Raw genomic sequence first — 21,603 nt, forward strand, 5'->3', positions numbered from 1 at the left:
AATATAGGTAAAGGTTGTTTGTTTGTTTGTTTTGTTAGTAATATCAACAACAAATAGGAATAGATAGTTTTTTAATATATTTAATAAGTTTTAAATTAGATATTGAAAACATAAATAGAGTTTTGTATATAAAACTACACTGAAAGGCATGTTATGTTGTCTTGCTACCTGTATATTTTACTGGTTGTTAGTATACAGTGACTGAGTTAATTTAAATTTTTATCTCAGTCACTTATTTTAAAATATGAGCATAAAAATTTCTTTTACCTGTTGTACTGTACTACAGTTCTCTCACAAATATACTGAAATTCATGGAATAGAGAAAATGCTCTCCTCTAATCCTTGCATGTTCACACACTAAATAGTACCAAAGCAATAATATAGCTCAATAAGGTCCACAGCTCACACACACAACTTCATCAACTCTTAGTGAACCATAAGGGCCCAAGAATGACAATGCAAATCAGTCTTCCACATACACAAAACACAGTGAGACAGGAGTATTACAGGAATAGTTTTGCCTGGGTACAGAAATAGTTTCAGATAATGAAAGTGTCACTAATGCAATATTGCAGGGTACTCTTCTACATGCACCATCAGGTGGAATTGAGAAGAACTTAATGATCTGTTGTGGCTCTCAGTACATTTCAAAATGCAAATAGACTTATTATGTTTCTTTTAAGGCAGCCAAAAAAAAAAAAAATCACAATACGATTGCTGTTTCATGAGATGCTTATTTTTATATTCAACTGGGGGCAAAGCACACAGTCATTCATACAAACAAACATCTCTTAATCCTACAAAAGGCATAACATCTTTATGCATTATGCTTCATAAATATTATTTTACTGTCATCTTGAAATTCACAAAAACCCAAGAATACTAAACCAAAATTTCATGGAAGTTAGAAAATAAATGTTTGGCTATCACTATAGGATAAATTTACTCCAGAAAAACTGTACAATTGTTTTATTGCAGACAATATATGGGACATAAATGGTTCACAGGGATTTGCCTTTCATTTTTAACCCTAAATCAAAAGGACCATTTAAGGAACAGGATGTATTTGCCAAGAATGCTGTACAGGTCACTTTAAAAAGCTGTCATACAGTAACTGCTTTCTGTGGGGGAAAAAAAAAAAAAAAAAAAAAAAAATCAGAGTTGATATTCTGAAGAGCTGGTACAATTGTTATTTAATAGGAGGAAAAAAGCAATAATTCAAATGGTTAGTCCAAAATGTACTGAAACCTCTGTCAGGTCTTTTTATTTCTTATTGATATCTAATCTTGTTTATTTCTGATTATCCTAGTTTTATAGTGAAGTATTATCAATTGCTTGCCTAAAATTCTTCTCTAGGATGCAGCTTGGAATTATTTGTGCTATTATCTCTTATTTAGGGTCATTGCTGCTTATGAGGTAGTGGGAAAGACAGGAGTGTGAAGCTGAAAGTTAAAAAGTGATTTGAAGGTCATTATTGGGGCTTTACTTGGTCTGTGTTCACACTTAGGCCATGGTCTAAAACTCATTCGTAAAAAATATCGTGACTCTTAAAACAAAATATACCATTCTCAATCATCTTTTCTGCTAATCTTGGCTTCAAACTCCTAATTACTTAATTTTAGATGTGAGTGAGGTCCCAAATTAAATCCTATGTATAGAAGATTATGCATACCCAGCAGAACAGTCATGTGCCTTGGCTAACGAATAAGTAGAAGAGTTTGTATAAAAATACACTATTGTGCAAATACCAAACATCACTACTGCTGCTTCTAGTACAACCCTAAAACAATTTTTGAGGTTACAGACAAGATTCTGACTAAATGTTGCTACTTTAATTTCTTTGGTTCTTTGTAAATATGCCATTTAGACTGGCAGAATGCAAAAAAATTTTTTTGAGGTAGAAAGAGAGAGACATCCAATGCAGATATAGATCACATTATATTGTCTTCAACAGAGATGAAGAATAATGGAAAAGTAAGAAATTATTTCTTCCTGGTTCACCTGACTTTGTTTCTCTCAGGGACTTCAAATGTGGTGGGTGTTTTTTGTTTGGCTGGGATTTTTTTCCCCCCATTCCTAACTTCTAATATTCCAAAGACCATATCTATGCCAGAGAGCGACTTAAACTAGTACCAAACTACTTTGTAGTAAACTACTTTAACTAGTAACAAAATAACATTTTTTGGAAACTTCTATTAATGCTCAATTAATACCCTGGTATGTACTATATCTATTACCTATTGTGGCAGTATCTACTAGCTGAGATTAAAGGAATAAATCAGCTTCTAACAATCTCAATATATAAGATTTTCTTTAAGCAGGAATGTCACCTAATAACTGTCTAATTACAGTGCACATATCTGCATTTATATTTTCTTTCAAAACATTATATATATAATTTTATGTTCCATGGGCTACAACTGAATATTTAAGGCATGTGAATCTGTGAACCCAATTTTGATTTGCTTTTCTTTTCCACATAACTCAAAAATATAAGCATCACTATAATCAATCAGGGCTGTCATTCCTGAGAATGTAATCAGCTATAATATGAACATTGCTCTGAGAATGCAGTACTGAAACCTTTATTTTGTTTGGTTCAGTCCTTTAGAAGGCTTGAAGGATAGGAACAAATGCAACAGTAGAAATAGAAGAACAAGAACTGAAACAACTTTCATCTTCTTGGCTCATTAACTCTGAAATGAGGAGGTATCATGATTGGTCATAAAGGTGCCTCAGAGAATTGAAAAACTGCAAGGAAGCAACTATAATTAGTTTCTTTTTTGTTTCTTTCTTTTAGTTTCTTTTTTGATTCAGGGAAATGTGCTAGGAAAATTATACTCAAAACTGTAAAGGCGGTTAAATTACCAGTACATCTTAAAAATATTTGTAATTTCCTTCAATTATTTGAAACATTGATGTAATTTTAATGATGTGCTCTACTATCCTATTGCCTTCACCATATACACTATTTTTAAAGCATCTACTATCACATATAGGCAGGACTGATAATTATATAAATAATCAATATTTAACTGTCAGCATCACTACAGTTATCAGTCAAGATTGACTCTAAAAATAATTATTCAAAATAGACAATAATCCCATCTTCACAACTCAGACATAAAAATATACCTTGGCCTTGAAATTTTAAAAGGATTGGAAGGCCTGGGAAGAACTAATTTCATGATCAAGGCTACTCCTGAAAAAATATTTCATCCATTAAAACTGAGGATTCCAGACTTAACATTTTCACTAACTGTTGTTGTAGTTACTACAACATAGAATGTTCAAAAAAAGGTAGATTCTTGAAAGAAATGGTTCCAAATAAGTTCCAGATTTAAAGATTATGAACACTTATACATTGCATAAAATGTAGATTCTAAAATTTTATATCCTGTTATTTTTGATTTTGAAAAATCTGTGAAAAATGTAACTTTGGACAGAATCATGGTTTTGATTTTGTTACACAAAATGCATGGGTAAAATATTGACTGAACATTTTGTTTTACATTGAAAACCCAAGTAATAGAATGTGCTCAGGAATCTTTGGTTAATTCAGACCAAATTAGATTCATATCTAGATGATATGAATGCTTTTATTACTTCCAGCCGCCAATGAAGGGTATCAATGCCTAACGCAGGAATGTGGCAAAGAAGTAAAGGTCATCAGCATAGTCAGTCTCTCACATTCCACCAGCCTCAAGTATGCATTCCAATGCAGGAAAGACCATGGAAGCACTTTAAAATACCAAATTATTTCATCTTCCTTGGAGAATTTTTGAAGAAAACCTTCCAAAGTGATCTGATTCAAGGAAAAGTGTAAGAATGTTGACTAGGGTCAATGTCAAAAGTGAGACACTGTTGCTGTACCTGAGATAGCTGGGGAGAAAAAGTACCTACCACTTTAGGACCAGGCAAGCATTTATTATAAAGTTTATCCTTGATTTTCCAAGAAACCAATTAAAAGTTTGATTTTCTAGTTTTCACTAAGATACTTAAACTGGAGCTGGTTTCATGGTTTGATTCAACCTGGGAGATTTTCTTATGAGAGGATAATAGACTCATGTAAATTCTTGTGGATTTACATGCTGTCTTAGAATATTCATTCTTATGAAATCTGAAGGACCTGAAATGAAAAGAACGTGCAAGTTTTAATTTTAAAAAAGAACTAGTGTTTCAAGGTGTTCTGGATTTCTGGGCCAAGGGGAAAGAAATTACTTAATAAAGTCTAATCAGAAACAGATTTAGCACATAATTCCCTACTCTGATGGACAGGAACTTTTAGTCCCTAAGCCTGACTCAAGATTTAACATAGATTTCATACTGGGCTTATAAACATCAAAAGTAAGTCATTGTCTCATTATTACTCATTTTCCAGGTGGACTGCTCATCTTTTTGGGGATGGTCTTTCTGTTCTGTGTTGCTAAGCATCCAACTCTGTGTGCCATGGTCTCTGCCAGCTACTCACACAAGCTAGCAAATGAACAGAAGGCTGAATTTAACCCTCTATTAGAAGGCTTGTAAGGACATAAAGAAAAATATTGCACATAAAATTATCACCTAGTAAACTGCTTATCTACATAAGAGTCTTAAGAATAGCTTTAAAAGACTTCTAAAAGACTTTTTTTTTACTGATAAGGAAAAGTTAAGAAAATGTTAGAGAAATATTCAATTAATATTGCAGCTGTTTGACTTTATTTCCAAATAAAGAATAATCAGTATAATTCAAAGTAGCTAAGAAACCTAGTCAGAATCTTAATCTTTGCAAAAGGAACCTTCATCTTGCGTCCAGCTTACCGGGGGTAAAAATCCTTTCTTTTTTCCTAAGTGCTATGTGTTTTTTTTGGTTTCCAGTCTTAAAAACCAATTAGAGCTGGCAGTGAGTAATTAAACCAACTAATGAGATGTTATTTTAAATTACAATCCTACTTTCTTTGAACTGTTTTCACACTAAACCTTAACTACCATAACCACATTATTCTGATCCCTTTATAGATTCACAAGCTTGTTTTCCTCTGGGTTGTTTTCAGTTAAATATCACCCTCAGCCATACTAAGAAATAATTACATCTTTTTAATTACAGCTTTCCAAAAGCCAAACCAACCCAAACCAAATAAAATGTAGGTTCAGGTCCACTCCATAAAATGAAATTTATCCAATATTACTACATTAGTACAATACAGCTAGCTATACTGTGCAGATCCTTGTAAGGAATTGTCTTGTTCAGTTAACTTTAGCAGTCAAGTGAGCTGGATTTCTTTTGTCTGAGTACACCATTGAACTCATGTCATTTAAATGGGTTCCTGACCCATTTCTGAATGTTTTTTTTTAGATGTTGATAATAAAATGATATTGTCTGAACAACATGAACCATAGGGGTGGAATATTTTTGTTGCTTTGTGCTTTGCGATACTGTTTTCAAAGCATCTAGGACATTTTATGTATTCTGCGTTGATCCAAGTAACAAAGAACATTTATGCAAAATGAGAATGGGGACAGTAAATCTCATGTGCTTTCTAAGAAATTATATTTTGTCTGTTTCATGGATGCATATTGTGAATAAATAGTTCCTTTAACATTCAGATTTTCCTCCTTATCAATCCATTGCATCTTGCAATAATTTTTCCAAACCGGACATTGATTAACATCATCTGCTCCCCCCTCTATCCATGGTTGTTAAGAATAATTGCCGAAAGCATCCTACCCCATTCAGCAGCAGAGCACAAAGAGCCACTCTCCTGCCATTATCACCATGAAGAATGTAGTGTTGGAGGGCCCTGAGCAAAGCATTTTCGCAGACACTTTTATGTCTATGGCTATGCAGTTTGCCGTCTGGTCTCACCTTAACCCTCATCATGTCATGCTACAGTCCCCTACTCTGAACTGGTAGGAGACAGCTGAACTCCATGCCACACAAAACAGTGTTTCTGAGCAGCATTCCCTCCTTTTCATTTTCCCTTTCATTCAGCAGAACCCCAGGAGCTCATTCTCCCACTCTGGAGTACAGCGAGCCCCTATTCTTTCATGTGGAGCTGTTCTTTCACTGATTTGAAAGTAGAGGCCTCAGGGACCCCTGAAAGCTTGTACCGTATTTCCAGTTCCAACTGACAAGTCCAGCTCTCTTTTCTTTCTGGCTTGCATCTTTCTCTACAGACTTCAAAGGTAGTCTGTCGATTTCTGCCAACGCTGTTATAAAGGGCCACGAAGGAACAGGAATTAGAGATGAGAGGTCTCATGTCTGCTTGGCATGAACATCTATACCCCTGTTGCCGACCTCAAGAGACTCCAAAAGCATCTTCCCTTCAGCTTCCCTGACTTTCTCTGCTGAACCTAATCCCTATGCCTTCCACTGTGTCCAACTACCCACGCATCCAACAACACCACAGCAAGGGAGACTCCTCGTAGCATCGTTCCCTGGCTTTTGCTGGCAGGGTGCTCAGCAAGCACAGCCTCCCTCTGCATTTGCCTGGCCTCGCACAAAGAACAGAAACCCACAGGGGTTTTTCTCAAGGTGCTGGTCTACCCCATGGGAATCTACTGAAACAGATTTTCCACCAATGCAGAAACACTTTTCTATGGAGAAAGCAAAGAATAAAAAAGAAGAAAAGAAAATACAGAGAGAAGAGTTACCATTTTCGCTAGAGAAAGGGAAAATAGCTTTCTGGGAAGGAACAGGAGGAATTCCTATATCTTGTCCTGGGATTTAACAGTTCACAAAAGAAACATTAAAGGCAGTAAGAATCAGACATGAATTAATGCAAAGGGAAGTCTGTTTGTGAAATGGAGTTCTAAAAAAAATCTGAATTTTTAATGCATTTTAAAATCTTTAACTGTTGTGCTCCTGTGTGAAAAATCAGTGTGTTTGCAAAGGTATGAACATGTGTACAAGAAACTCAGGGGAGAAAGACAAAGACAATTTGTCATTATTTACTGAAATCATCTGGCTTAAAATCCAGAAAGAGGTTAGGACACATCTGCGCTGAGAGGCACAGAGAATCTGAAGGTCACTTTGCTAATCTGAACTGCACTGTTTCACAAGATTCAAAGACACGCTTCATCCAACCTAATAGACACTGCCCCTGTCCAGTTGTCCAGGGCAAATCTGGATTATTAAAAAAGGTCCCATGTTATGTCCTATGACTTCTATCTTTTTGAGTAAAACAGAATAAAACCTTGGCTGATACATGCAGAAATCATAAGGTATTCAAGATTTATTTCAATTAGACCTTGAATTATATATCATGCTATTCCAAAAGTACCAGATTTCACAGATATTTGTGCAAATCACTCATGGCAGCAAAATAAACCCTAGGCATTTTACTGCTTTTTTTATCACCACATCAAATTCAAATACCTACCAGTATCTAGGTCTGACTGCTACAGACACCTGACAGTAAGGTCTTCAGCCTTTTGTCTTCCTCAGGTGGAATTCTGTTAACACAGGCTGAGGTATAGGTATCTTTTCTAGAATCAGAAGCTGAATCCAAACTGCTTCAGAGGAAATGATTGAATATGCCCCTAGAATATAAATATGTAGGTGCAGCAACTGCCTTTTCTTTGGTTTCCAAAGTTCATCCTTCCCAAAACATTTATTTATCTTTGAAGTCCACTTTCTGCCACTTTTCAAGCTTTCTGGACAAACATGCTATATATAAGAGGGTAAATGTTATCCTTCATTAAAACTAAAGGCTAGTTCAAATATCATTCTACAGTAAAAATATGAACATATCAGCCTATTCTCAAGTTATCTCAACTTTTCCTCAAAAATATTAACTTCCATTTATAATAATATTTCATAAAAAATTAATTGTGTCTTAATATATTAGTCTCTAATATTTCCTCACCAGAAATTGAGGCTAATTAATTCCATGAAGAGTATCTGAAAACATTTCTCTTACTTACATTCAACTCAGTATTCATTATGTCTTTCTAAAATCTCAAAAATATTACGTGGTGCTCTCTGGTACTAAAGTCTGCAGAAATTAATAAAAATTGCTGCTTAACCCTTGAATGTACAAATCCAGGGATTACACATCAATAAATACAAAAACCAAAAAACTTCACAATCAAACAAAAAACAGACAGAAAGCTATAATATCTATTTGTCCAGTATGACCTAATCAAATATTCTTATTTTTCCATAATTAAATGTGCCACTGAGGAAAAATCAGAAGGTAAAATGTGATTCTAACAGCAGCTTAAGGTTTTTGATCATGTCACAGTCTTATCTGTCCTTGATACAATCTTTGCTGTAATTTTTGTATTTAGTCTTGGACTGCATCTCAACAACAGCTTGAAGTCAAATTTACTCTGATAAAATGAAACATTTTAGAGGTAAGAAGCTCCATCTACTGGATATTCAGATGTATATTCTAACTTCCTTTTTCAATATTGTTATTATTTCCATTTTAATTAATGCTCCCCCTCTAATGCAAATAACTTTATTTTACATTATTAAAATAAATAATTTATCAATAATATTATTTACTCAACAGAAAAAAAATTGTATGGAATATCTGAGTTATTGCCTCACTTTGTTTTCTACTTGAATTTTATTTCCAGGCAACTTTATTTCACACAAACAATTTAATAAAGTCCTCAAAGTCTTCTAGACCATAGAATAAATTAAGGCTTAAATGTATACTTGCAAGTCTTGATACACAACCCTAACTTCTCTATCAGATCCAGCCAGAAAAACAAAAAAAACCCAAAAAAAACCCCAAAACCCAACATAAAGATCATTCATATAGTTTTTGCACAACATGGTCCATTTTTCAATATCATGAGCAGGAAATGTGATGTAGAATTTTCCCCTTTCATGCCTAAGTATGTTCCAATCATTTTTCAGAAAGTTATTTTATTTAAATGAAGGCTGGTATAAATCTTTTCAGCTAGAGTTGTGTTATGAACAGCAGCTGCCAGAGGTTCACCATGAAAATACAGTGCAAGCAGCAGTGCCAAAAGATGACAGCTTTGACAGAGAATAGGGGTAAGACTTCCTTTCTGCTCCAACTCAGTTTTCTATCACCTGGGCTGCAGTATCTCATGTACAAATATTCAGACCACTGCAGAATCTACTTATAAGTCACACCTTACATAATTTATCAAAATATAATCACCATTAGAAACATTTTTTAAATTTAAAAATGAAGCTTAAGGAAAGAAAATATTTGCAAAGGTATGCTCAGCTATGACAAATATGATTTATGTTTATCATAGTTTAACTTGGCTCCACTTAGCAGCTCAGATAGTTGATGAATTAACTGAAATTATTTCTACACTTTCTCCTTCTTTGCTTTATGTTTTCAAGTTTTTGGGTTTCTCTTTTGTTTGATAAGGAATGGAAATCATAATCTTTGAAAATGTTAATGTGCTACTGAGCTGTACATTATCCTACTGTTCACTGCCAAGATCAAGCAGCAATGTTGCCTTTCATCCTACACCTGGCACTGTTTTATGTATTTGCAAAGAAATATTTGCAGGGCGTTTTAGGAACAGTCAGCATCTTTAATTAATTGTGTTCTTGCTACATTTTAATGGACTACAGATGTATCATTTTCTGGACTGGCTAAAAGAGAATCCTTAAATTTTAAAATCAGTAAAGTATAAATTTTAAAATCAGTAAAGTATTTCACACTGGGTCCAGATATAAAACAACCTTTTTTTTTTTTTTCTTTTTTTTTTTTTTTCTTTTTAAAAAATTTCCACAGGGAAATTAAAATGCCATGCACTTTAAAAAAACAACAAAGGGAGGGGAGAGACGGGATTTCTCTTTGCAGATTGAAACAGTCCCATGGCAAGGGATTTGCAGAAATGAAAGGGTAGAAGCACTTCATAGTTATCCTTCTTGTTGACTGCACTTCATCAAACACTCTGGACTAGCTCAGCAGAGAGATAAGGCATTGGCACACTCTTCTGGCTCTCTCAGGTGGCTGCATTGTACACACAGTGGTCTTAAAGTCAAGAAAGTATTATTGACTGGGGGGATACACATTTGTTGCTTTATCATCTACCTCTTTCTTGCTCAAATAGACAGGAAAGTATGCCATCCCCCTCCACATACATACACTATTACACAGCTCAAAAATTCCATTGCAATATAAGGCAATTTTCCCCAAAAAATGCTTAGAAGTGACTGTGACAATTCTTAGAGCTTATGCTGGAACGAAAGCATGATTCTGAGCCTTTAGCAGCTTTAAATAAGCCTTTTAAGAAAGATTTGGCATGTGGTGATAAATTTTATTGACTATGAATTGTCTCATATTTTTCTAAACCTCTATCTCTAGAACTACCAGATAGAAGACATGCAGAACTTTCTTGTGTTCTGGTAAGTATTGCTATTAATATCATTACTCCATACCATCCAGCTCAGACTTTTCTGAAGCTCTTACTAAACTCTGCATTTTTTCTGAACATACAGATGCACAGATCAGACATTTGAACAACACTTGTTGCTTTACAACTAATATCAAATTAATAAACTAATAAAATATCAGCCAATGCAGAACCTTCCCTTAGAATACTTTTTCTAAGCTCACCACAACATAGCCAGTCAAAGACTCAGACACAGATCATAGGTATATTTTATAATTAGAATTCTTTCTGAAACAGAAATTAAAGGGTACAGAGGTAATAGATAGAGAAATAGAGCATGTAAGAGAAAAACCATGAAGGATAGAATGCAAAGCACAGAAATAAGAAGGGGAAGACAAAGAAAGTATTGGAAAAGGAGCAGATAGAGATAGAAGAAAAAGTCACAAGGAGAAAATATGGAGGTTAAAAAAACTGATATCAGAATAAAACCTTACTGCTTGTAAATAATATTTTTTTTCTCTTTCTTTCCTCTTCTTTTTAGATAGATGGGAACAAAGATCCAGGGAAAAAAAAAAAAAAAAGAAGGAGAAGAAATGGTAAAGACCAGGAAAGACCCTTCAGCCACAGGCAGAGATGAGAAAAGCAATAGATACCAGGAAAAAGACTGAATTTGTAACTACATGTAATAGCAAAATCCTGAACCATTTTGGGGTTAAGTCTGAGCAGCTTCTGGTGTGGTGATTTAACAAAATCTCTTTGAACTGTACTTTGAACTGAATAGGAACTTCTCTCATATTCAATCTCCTTATGAAAATGTAAAGATCATGTTTTTATAGTATGGCAAGATCTGCACTAAATAATTGTCTCGTATTTTTGTTAAAAGAAAGTTATTATGTCTACATTTTTGTTGGTGTGCAGTTATTGATGACATATATACACTTTATAAGAAAATTCAAGATGTTCTTCCCAAAACAGCAACAACAGTAATTTGAAAGAATTAGTGGAATCAAAGTCTATTGAGGTCTGAACCCCAGAGGACAGGACCTAAAACTTCAAATCCCTCTAAATGGGGGAATGAAAACTGTGTGTACTTTTAAAACTTTCATTTTTTTTACTGCCCATATCAACCAATTTATTGACAATACATGGTGCTTATTAAAATGATCTTGAGAGTATCAGAAAATAACCCAAAAATAGAAAGAGAAGAGAAGCCCTTCTTCTTTTGAAGGCGTATAAAAACAGTAGTTATTTACAAAATCTTGGTCATATATCACACAAAATAACCCCCAAATCAAGTGTTACAAATCTAATTAATAGCTGATACAAGTTCAATGTTATACTATTGCCAAGATAATTAATGTTCTTTCAGCAGCATTAGAACTCTCCCCTTAATATTTCTCTCTGCTAGCAAGCACAGATTATGTACAATTAAAATCTTTTGATGCAGACCTTGATTTTAATGATGTTTGTCAACTTCCAGTTGAGAAAATTGGTCATTTTTGCCTTGGCTTGACATCAAATCCATTTTGCATTAATTACTTTTTAAAAGCTTGTTTTACTTTTTGTGGCCCACTGCCTCTGGGACTGTAGTGTCTGAAGAGTTGTTGCTGTGCTGCAGACATTGTGGGGTCTCACGGGAATAGTGATTCCTTGTTCAAAGACAGAAACACCTACAATTATGCCATTTAAAATGCCTTAAAATCAAACAAATGCATGCAATTTACTGGATATTTTGAATCCTTCAAAAACATGTTTTCTTTTGTTTTAAATTTATTAGTTGGATAATTAGGTTTAAGGTTTTTTTCATTTTCCTGTCTGGATTGAAGAAAAATCTTTATACTAAAATATTGATAATACTCCCTAGAGAGAAGCTATAATTTGTGCTCAACTTTACACCGGATTCTGAATACACTTTTACTTGTGCTGAAGTTGCATGAACATGCTACTGTGCCAGTAGTTCCACAGAACTTCATCCTATTGAGTTCACCCCTGAAGTTAATAAAAAGCTGAAATATATTAACTGGTGGTTCACATGAGAGCTTGCAAAGATGTCACATGGTATGCTAAGTAGTATAGACAGAGTAGTGCATTGGGCACTTGGATGCTTTGTTTCAGCTGATTAAAAGATTTGGGTTTGAATTAAAAAAGTTATCTTGATTTTGAGGTGTGAATTTATATAAAAAAACAACAAAACTCTAAGTCTTCCTGACCAACACAAGAAGCCCAACAACAGTCCTTCCCAGGTCAAAGTCACAACTGTGCCTTCAGATCATTTATGAGAGTACTTACAAGTTAAGGAATGCATTCATGGGAATTGCATAATTAAAATGGATTTTTAATTGAATGCAAAAGATTGTGTGGACCTTAGGCTTTGTGAATAAGAGTGGCTTATTTGGGTTTAGGTAAATCTGTTCCCAAATGATTTCTGCTAAGCTGAATAAATCAAGTTATTTTATTGTGACTGTTCACAAATATTTCCTACTGGTTATTGGTTAACCCATTTCAGTTTAAATTTATACCTTAAATCATATGGGCAAAGCTTTCTCAGGAAAAAATATCCAAATAAACCAAACCTTTCAGACTTAAACCTCTATGCTATAGCTTTCTATCTGTGAGACCTGGTGAATTAATCCTTGACTTCTCCTAACCTTTTTCAATCTTAGGTGCTGAGACTGCAGGCTGCTAATGGGTAGAAAGGGTAGAAACATCTTTTGTCTGTGAATGCAGTAAAGCACTAATTTCAGAAAGGGCTTCCAGGTGCTACTGTAAAACAGATTAGTGTTATTAATATATTATTATTTCAGTATAGCCATCAATATAAGCAGTGAAGTGCCTTCATTTTCTTGCCTACTTTCAACACTTCTCTGAATGTGAAATGATGTCACATAATTCTAAAGAACATGCTAATACTCCTGATAATCAAATAAGAAAATTCTAGATGGATTAAATCATATTCCTTTTCACAGAATGAACATGATAAAAGATGCTGTTTCTACAGGAACACAGAGGTAGTCTAATGCTGAAAATCCTCAAATCCTTATGAATCTCAAGTTAATTAAAATAAAACTTGCTTGATCATGCTAGCTAAACTAATAAGAAAATTTATCAGTTACTCAGAGTTACAGAATGTGCTTTTACATTGCCACTGGAAAGCATAATCCTAATGCTGAGGCTTACCTACACCAGATCAGAGGAGTATTTTGAGGTTTTCTGTGTAAGTCATTTACTTTAAAATGGAAGAATGTCTCCCCCCAGTAATAATGCAGCTGATCTTATTCTGGACAATCCCTTTTAGATTTTAATATTTTCAGTATTTCACATTTTTACAACTAAGATGAATGAAATATATAAAAAATATCTTAGGGCTATTTTTAAATTTTGCCTATTAGCCATACCCTAAATACAATATTTAATGATTTTGCTGTCTGAAATTATTTCAGTCATGGCTGCTTCATTGATGTGGTAACACTAAAAAATAAAGAGAAAATATCTTTGGGATTTTTAGTGGTTACACAGTGATGCTATTCTAAGATCTAGGCACTGAAATATGATATCAGCTTCAGATGCAACTAGAAAATACTGTGGGTCACTTTTAGTATAGATGTCTACAACAAGTATGTGTGGGACATGATGCTTCTGATATCCTTCACATGACTTGTCTGTAGCTACACATGGCTTCTCCAGTCCTGAACCCTGCTTCCCAGAAAGTTAACTGTTTTATTTGTCTGTTTTAATTCCAATGAAGATTTTATTTAATTTTTATAAATTTTCAGTAAAATTCTTTGATGAACCTCTGATCCACTCCAAGTATTTATGTTGGTATCCTGACATAACATTCTTGACAAGCTTAAGCAAAGGCTTCCTATAATTTATTCAAAATCATACCTGCAGCTCTGAATAAACTGTATTTTAAAGACAGGGCGAAAAAAAAGTATTTGAGAAATTGTTAAACATCCTGCATTTAGATACAGTACTATGCAAGCTGCTAGCCAGAGGATATATACTATTTATGGTTTGTATAATCAATAAAAGAAAGAAATAAAAAAAATTTCTGGATATTCCTTGTCAGATTCACATATTACCCCTAGAATGACCTCCATTAATATCTACTATGTCAGAAGGGAAAAAATCTTTCAGGTTTTGCACTGCTTATAGTATAATATGTCAATCAGTTCCATGGACTGAAGGTGACAGAGTGGCTGTATTCATTATGCTGGTTTGACAAAATCACAGAATGAAAACAGATTTCTGTTTTGTGACTTTCCTATGATGAAATTAATTTTCTTCACAAAAGTTCATTGGACTGCTGATTACATATATTGCAGCAGCAGATTGTTCCACGTACATGTAAATGTGCTCTGACCACTAAATGAAATAGAAGGTTTGGCAGAGGACACTTCAGCCAGGAAGAGTGATGGGCTCTCGTTAGTCACTATTGAGATGGCTGATTTTTCAAACCCAAATGTTGTAATAGTTTTTTAAGACATCATCTGGACACGGTCTTGATGTCAGCTAGCAAAGGCTTGCTGACAATTCATCACAGATTGGACAGCAAAGCTGGCAAGAACCCAGGGGAGATACAATCAATGAGCCATAGCCCAAGACTACTGGGAAGGAGGAAGTGGATGAGATACTTAGAATAAGCTGATTAGCAGCTTCTCCTGTGCCCTCAGTATATTACTGACACATATTTGACTTTTAACTAGCAATCCCCTTCAAAGTTACAGACTTTCCCTGTTTCATCACAGTTCTACAACCAAAAAGTTGCAAGGACATTTTTGCAGAGTTGCAAATAAATATCTGTATGGAATAAGAATCTTTTAACCTTTAATCCCTAAATCACTCTCCTTGAAAAAGTATGAATGTCAGCCACCCACTAACCACCCAGAAGGGTTCAGTGTGGCATTCTGAATTCTGTATTATTGTATTTAACTTGCTTACCAGTACAGTGAAATAAGATTGCATATACCTACCTGGGCTGTAATTAGTGCTGATTTCAAAAAAAAAGAGAAGGAGACTAAATTCATCATCAAAGACAGAGATAGAAGGCTAATGCTGTGTGGCTAACAGAGAAAGCAAATGTCATCAGGCACCTTGAAGAAAGACCTTCTATAAAACAGCATTAGAGATATTTTCCATTAATTCAAGACTTTTATTTTTTGAAATTTAGATTTTTTTAATAATCCACTCTATATAACTCCTCACAGCAAATTTCACGTACTTCATAGTATGCTTCCCTGTATGCTTCTTATCAGCTGAAGCAGATTAGAAAATATATTGATCTCTGAATTTTCTTCAAATATTGACAATCAAATAAGAACATTTTTAAACTCTTATATTAGAATCCAGAGAAGTATACAAGCATGCAATTTCATGCAATGATACTGTTTGAGCAGAAGGCTGCAGTAGAAGATCAAGTTGAAGTGCCCCAGGAGATACACAGGTTTATTTGTGGATTTTTTTTTCTTACTTCATCTTTGCCAGTTAGATTAACAGCTACCAGAAATATTTACAAAGAGCTTTGGTAGCACAGAAGCTCTTCTCACAGAATCCCATCATTAATTTCAGATAGGATGACAATCTGCATCATAATGAAATTTTACCAAGATGCAGTATAAAGAAATATATTTAATTGATTACGTATTCTGTACGACTTCGTGCTTGAAAAAAATTAATCATGCATATTGTCTATATTAAAAAATATTTATACACAAAATATGTGTAGAACAAAAGTATAGCATAACCTTAACATGAAAATTCAGTTAATGATTATCCATTGTTAAAACAATTAGCTCAGAATAAAGAACTGTAGAAGACAGATGTAGAAGCTTTTATTAAACAACTTTGCAAAAAAAAAAAAAATTAGAAAAATATTTATAGTAGGTATTTTTAGGTACATTTTTAGTAATCATCTGATGTTTGAAAAAATTAACATTTTCCTGAAATACCCAGGCCTTTTTTATTTTGTTTCCTCTGTTCATTTGATGTAATTCACACAGTTGCTGCAGACCAGAATAGTTGCACTTCACTCGTACCTGTGTGGAAGTGCAACTCCTACGACAAGAACAATTTAAAGCTCTTTCTTAAAAAGGATAATGAACTAATTGCAACATTATTGCTAATAAAACCAATCCTTTCTTCTTCAGTTTCACCCTTCATCAGATTATCTCAAAGACATTCTGAACCACTAACTGTGTGGGGAAGTCAATTTTATGCACTTCATGTGGGAAATTATGCAGCTGAGAGGGATTAACCAAGTCTTTAATTGGCACACAGTGGGTAAGTAGCAGGACCAGTTGTATTAATTGCAGAATGTTGCTCTCTTCCCTGAAAATTTCCTCAGTGCCAGGTTCTGTACAGAAATAAAGGCTGGTTTTGGAAACTGAGAAAGATACAATGTATCATGATGGATTAGAGATCCTCAGCTGGCTTTTTGTGGGTTGGAAGGTGTGCAGATACTTGTTACCGCCTTCAAGCAGGTAAACATCAGGGCAACATCTGGGTAGCAGATTCTGGCATCAGCTGAAGCATTTCCATTACTGTATCAGCTTTTAAAAACAGCCGTTTTTAAAGCTGATATATTTAGCGTGGATGTGGCCTCATTCTGAGTACTGTATACAGCTCTGGTTCCTCAGAATTTAAAAACGCTGTTAAAACACTCGAGTGCATCCAGAGGAGGAAAACAGACCTGGTGAAAGAGCTGAAACAAATGTCCTCTGAGGACTGTCTGAGCACTTTGTGCTGGTCTATTTGTAAAAAAGAAGGCTCAGTGGCAACTTCATTGTTTTCTACAGCTTCCTGAGAAGGATAAATTGAGAGGGATGGACTGACCTCTTATCCCTGGTATCCAGTGATAGGACCTGTAGGAATGGTTCAAAATTGCATAAGGGAAAGTTCAGGCTTGGCATTAAGAAGCATTTCTTTACCTAGAGGGTGGTCAACCAGTAGAAAAATGCTTCCTAAGCTTTTAGTCAGTTCTGAAGAGTTTAGGCAGTTTTAGGCAGTGATTAGATGATCATTGTGGGTTCTTTCCAACTCAACAGTTCTTTCTAGTCTAACCTAGCTTACAATAGTCCAGTCTAGTCTAGTCTAATGTTGCACATTATTGAGAGGTTTCACTTAGCAAACATATCATACTGAAAATGTACTTAGTTAATAGTAACTAGTAATAATAACTAGTGCAGCATTTTCCCTGCAATTATTTTCTTTTAGAAAATAAAGGATTTTAAAAGTGATGTTGCTTTAACAGGACAAGCTAATTTCAATGGACTTCAATTTCTAATTCATGCTAAGATGAATTTTTATCCTTTTCATGCTCTTAAAATATTCCTGGTCTAAGATACAGAAGTCTGAGCAACTCATCTCACTCACAATGAAGTCAGATGGATGAGAGATCCTAGAAAGAAATTGATGTTTAATTAATGAATTGTGTTTAAATTTCTCTTTCTTAGGAAGTTATTGTATATTATATTTTGTTTTAACTTCAAAAAAATACCAAACATAGTATTTCAAGGGAAATAGAAAACAACAAAAACAAATCAAACAAAAGAGATGTTCTAAGTATCATGAATACTTTTAAATGACAAAACAGTCCAAAAACCTATGGTGCAGTTTCTTGTTTGCTTGCTTTCTTATATCTCTTATTTCTTATATATCTCTTATGTCTTCCTTTGGGAAAACAAACAAATCAAAAAAAAAAAAAAAGAGCAGACAGACTAATAGGGATTATTAGGAATGCAGTGGAGCATAAACCAGCATAAGCTACCACTATAAACCCATCATGTGGTCACACCATGCATACTGAGTGCAGGGCTGCCCCCCCCAGCACAGGAAGGATGTAGCTGGACTGGAGCAGGAACAGAGGAGAGCAACTGCATTGGTTTGTGTATGATTGCAGAGAGAAGAATTCTAACTGATTAAAGGGCAGCCAAGGAGGCATAATATTTTTATTAACAGAATTCCAACTGACGTGGAAAAAATTAATATGAAATTATTGTTCACATCTACTTTTTTGAGTAATAACTAGTGAGTATTGGATTACATAAAGGTACTTTGTCCATAAAAGAAATGTACAGTTACATTTTTAAGTCATCTTTACATGGTATTTCAAGTGTTTCAGGGTTGATTAGACTAACTTTTGGAAAAAAACTACTGAGTGACATCAAATACAAAGGCAACTTTTGTGGCTACAGATTACAAAATACCTTGAGCCACAAACAGTGCAAAATGTGTAAGTGTTAAGGAAACACTACTCTACACAGCGTCTACTGCTTCACACTGCAAAGGCAACCAATTAGGGATCTGCCATTTTTAATCTTGAGATTAATTTATGCACAAGTAAGTACAGAGAATTACTCAAAGACAAGGGGTTAGGACAGCAGTTTTAAGACCCAGTGTCTCCTGAGCATATTCCTTATATGCATATTCAGATTTCCTCTGAGACTGAGCAACCTAGTTTTCCACTGTCTATATGTGTCCTCCATCCATAAAATGAGAAATTTTTTTTGCATCAAAGGGCAGAAGGCCTTTAAAATAAAAAAAAATACATTTAAAATATAAATTTTAAAATGCATTTAAAATATAAAATATGTTTATATTGTGAATTACTATAATGATACAGAACCTTACAAGTCTCCAAAAATCCCAATTAAAGAGGAAAAGAACTTGTCTAAAGTATTCAAGTCTCCATAATTCTGTAATTTATAAACATTGGACAGTAAGAGCATCTAACAAAGCAATAGCACATACTTCATTGTACTTCCACATTTAGATCCCATCTTTCTTTCTGTCACTGGAGGAAACAGTAAAGCATTTCATGATTCTTCCTTAATAGGGACAAAAGAACTGGGAAAAAAGAAGTGTTTGCTCTGACATTCCTGCCTCTACCTCTTTTGTTTCCAATGAAATCCTGTTAGGACTAGCACACATGGGAAGAAGTGAAATTAACAGAACAGCTGCTTATACTCACTCCAGCACATAAACTGTCATTTATTTCAGAATTCCAATAAGTCTAGCAGTAAAACAAATATGCTCTCATTGTGGTTTTTTTCATCCTTCCTCTCCACCTGTTTGTTGTGCTTTTGATTCTGGCTTACCTTTCTATAATTAGGTTGTGAGTTTCCTGAGAAACCTTCCTACAATATCCAACCTAGGCCTCCTCAAGGGCACATTTCCTTCATAGAATACTGCTTCCTGTGTCCATAACTTCTGTTCTGAATGAGTGACAGAGTCAAATCTTAACCAACAGCAGCTAATGAAGACAGTCAGCCCCTATACATTTGTTTCTTGACAATGAAGTGGGACTTCTGTCCAGAACAAAGAAGGGTGTCAGGAAGTCTGTAAAGTAAAAATACTTTTCTGTAAAAAGACGAAATACTTGAGCCCAGGGTGTCAAACAAAGGTGCAAAGACAATGTTGCCATTCAACAATGGACTGTTAAGATTCACAGATTTTAATAGAGGTCTCAGAAGGCTAGATTCTTCTTAGAGGGCAGTGAAAGATATAAAAAATAATTAAAGCTTGAAATACAAAATATTTTAGTCTTCATTTTGACAATGTCTTTTGATTTATTTCCCTCGCTATTTCTGAGAAATTGCCAAGGGAAAAATAGTTTGGTGGTATACTAGGTAAAGATGAAAACAACTGTCCTTTTTAAGGCAAAGTAAGGTGAGATGAATTGAATTTGTGGTGAAAAAAAACCAGCCCTGTTGCTTTGAAGAAAAATATACAAGAAAATGCAGAAAACAAAATAAAAAGACAAGCCAAATGCCATTTGTGTCTGTGATGGTCACTGCTGTTTGTAACCTTGCTGCTTTTGAGCAGCAGCCACCAGCCTCTTCTCACTTCAGCAGCCATAAGCAAAATCATACCTGTGTCAGGTTGCTTGAGACAGAACGTGTAGCTGTTTTGCTGGTCACAGCTTACAGTAGTTTTGAATGGATGTATTAGATGCAATTAAACAGAAAACAAATGAATAGGAAAGAAGGGTTGAAAAAAGGTGGTAAGACTGGAATTAGACAGGAGAGGTTAAATGTTTAGATGTGAGATTTAGCCAGCATCATTTCAGCATATCAGCCAGACCTGTCCTTGTGAGTTATCTAATGATTCTTCTTGGAATGGTATGCAAGAAGGGGTGGTCCCTCATTTGATGCCCCAGAGTGGGGTGGATGTGACAAATGGGATTTGAAAGCTTATTTACCATTGTTTTTAAGAACCGTTTTTACTGGTACCAGTTTCAAATCAGGGGCATTCAAATTGCCAGAGAATTTTTTCTTTATTAGTTAAGTCTGTGTCTGGGACATAAACCATGGCCTGTTGATTTCCACCTTTGCACTTGTTTTGTTTATTATGACTGTGATTTCGGTTATTTTTGCTTGGATTAATCTATTTTCAACTGTTTAATTTTTTCATTTTTTTCAATGTAACATATTAGAAACCCAGTTGGAGTTCTGTTATTTGGAGAGCCTGTAACATAGGCAGATGCACAATATCACAAGGAGTAAAAAAAGATGGAATAGAAGAAGAAAGATGGAAAAGAAGAAAGAAACACAATGTTGATAGAAGAAGAGTAGGGACTAATAAATGCCTATTGTATATTCACGTGACACTTCTGGAAAAATCTGAGCTACTGCTTTGGTGCAAAACCTCTCCCTTAATTCTTTACAAACACCAGCAGGCTGGAGGATTACATCTGTTAAGCTTCTTTTTCCTGGAATTTTGTGGAACTACTGACCATTACCTCTGATGCCTTTGCCAGGAAAATTGATAGAAACTATAATAAGAAACAGAATTTAGTGTATGGATACGAAACACTGAGAAGCAGTCAACATGTTTTCTGTAAGACACATCAAAGACATCAAGGACCTGATGGAGTTTCTTGAAAAAGGTGGTACATGGAAAAGGGAAATGCATTTGTTACAGTCTAGTTTGACTTCCAAGGAGTTTTTGACATGATTTATCAACAATAATTCTTGAAGAAACTAAATGGTCAAGGAATAACAAGATTTCACAGGGATTAAAGAGGTTTAAAGATAAAAGTCACAGAATAAATTATAATTTTCCATGACGCAGGAAGGACATTGGTGGAATCACATGAAATGTGCTCAATACTAAATTCATAACTGATATGGGAATATCAGGGAAGTAGCAAAGGCTGTTAGCATATAACACCAATCACAATAGAGCCAGAAAATGCTGATTGCAATGAACTGCAATAATGCAGTAATAACTGCAAGTTCATGGTACTAAGTGAACAAAATTAGGAAGCCAAAACTCAGTATTTATACA

At 34.6% G+C, this 21,603-nt stretch overlaps 1 protein-coding gene across 1 annotated transcript in view; it reads right to left on the minus strand.

Annotated features, from left to right (window-relative positions):
* The window catches only part of LOC111923877 (uncharacterized), a 164,077-nt gene that overhangs the window by 45,758 nt on the left and 96,716 nt on the right, over positions 1–21,603 (minus strand). The gene's annotated exons all lie outside the window — the stretch shown is intronic.

Source organism: Cyanistes caeruleus, chromosome 1, assembly GCF_971803275.1.
Source record: "Cyanistes caeruleus chromosome 1, bCyaCae1.hap1.1, whole genome shotgun sequence".
In the NCBI taxonomy this organism is placed as follows: domain Eukaryota; kingdom Metazoa; phylum Chordata; class Aves; order Passeriformes; family Paridae; genus Cyanistes; species Cyanistes caeruleus.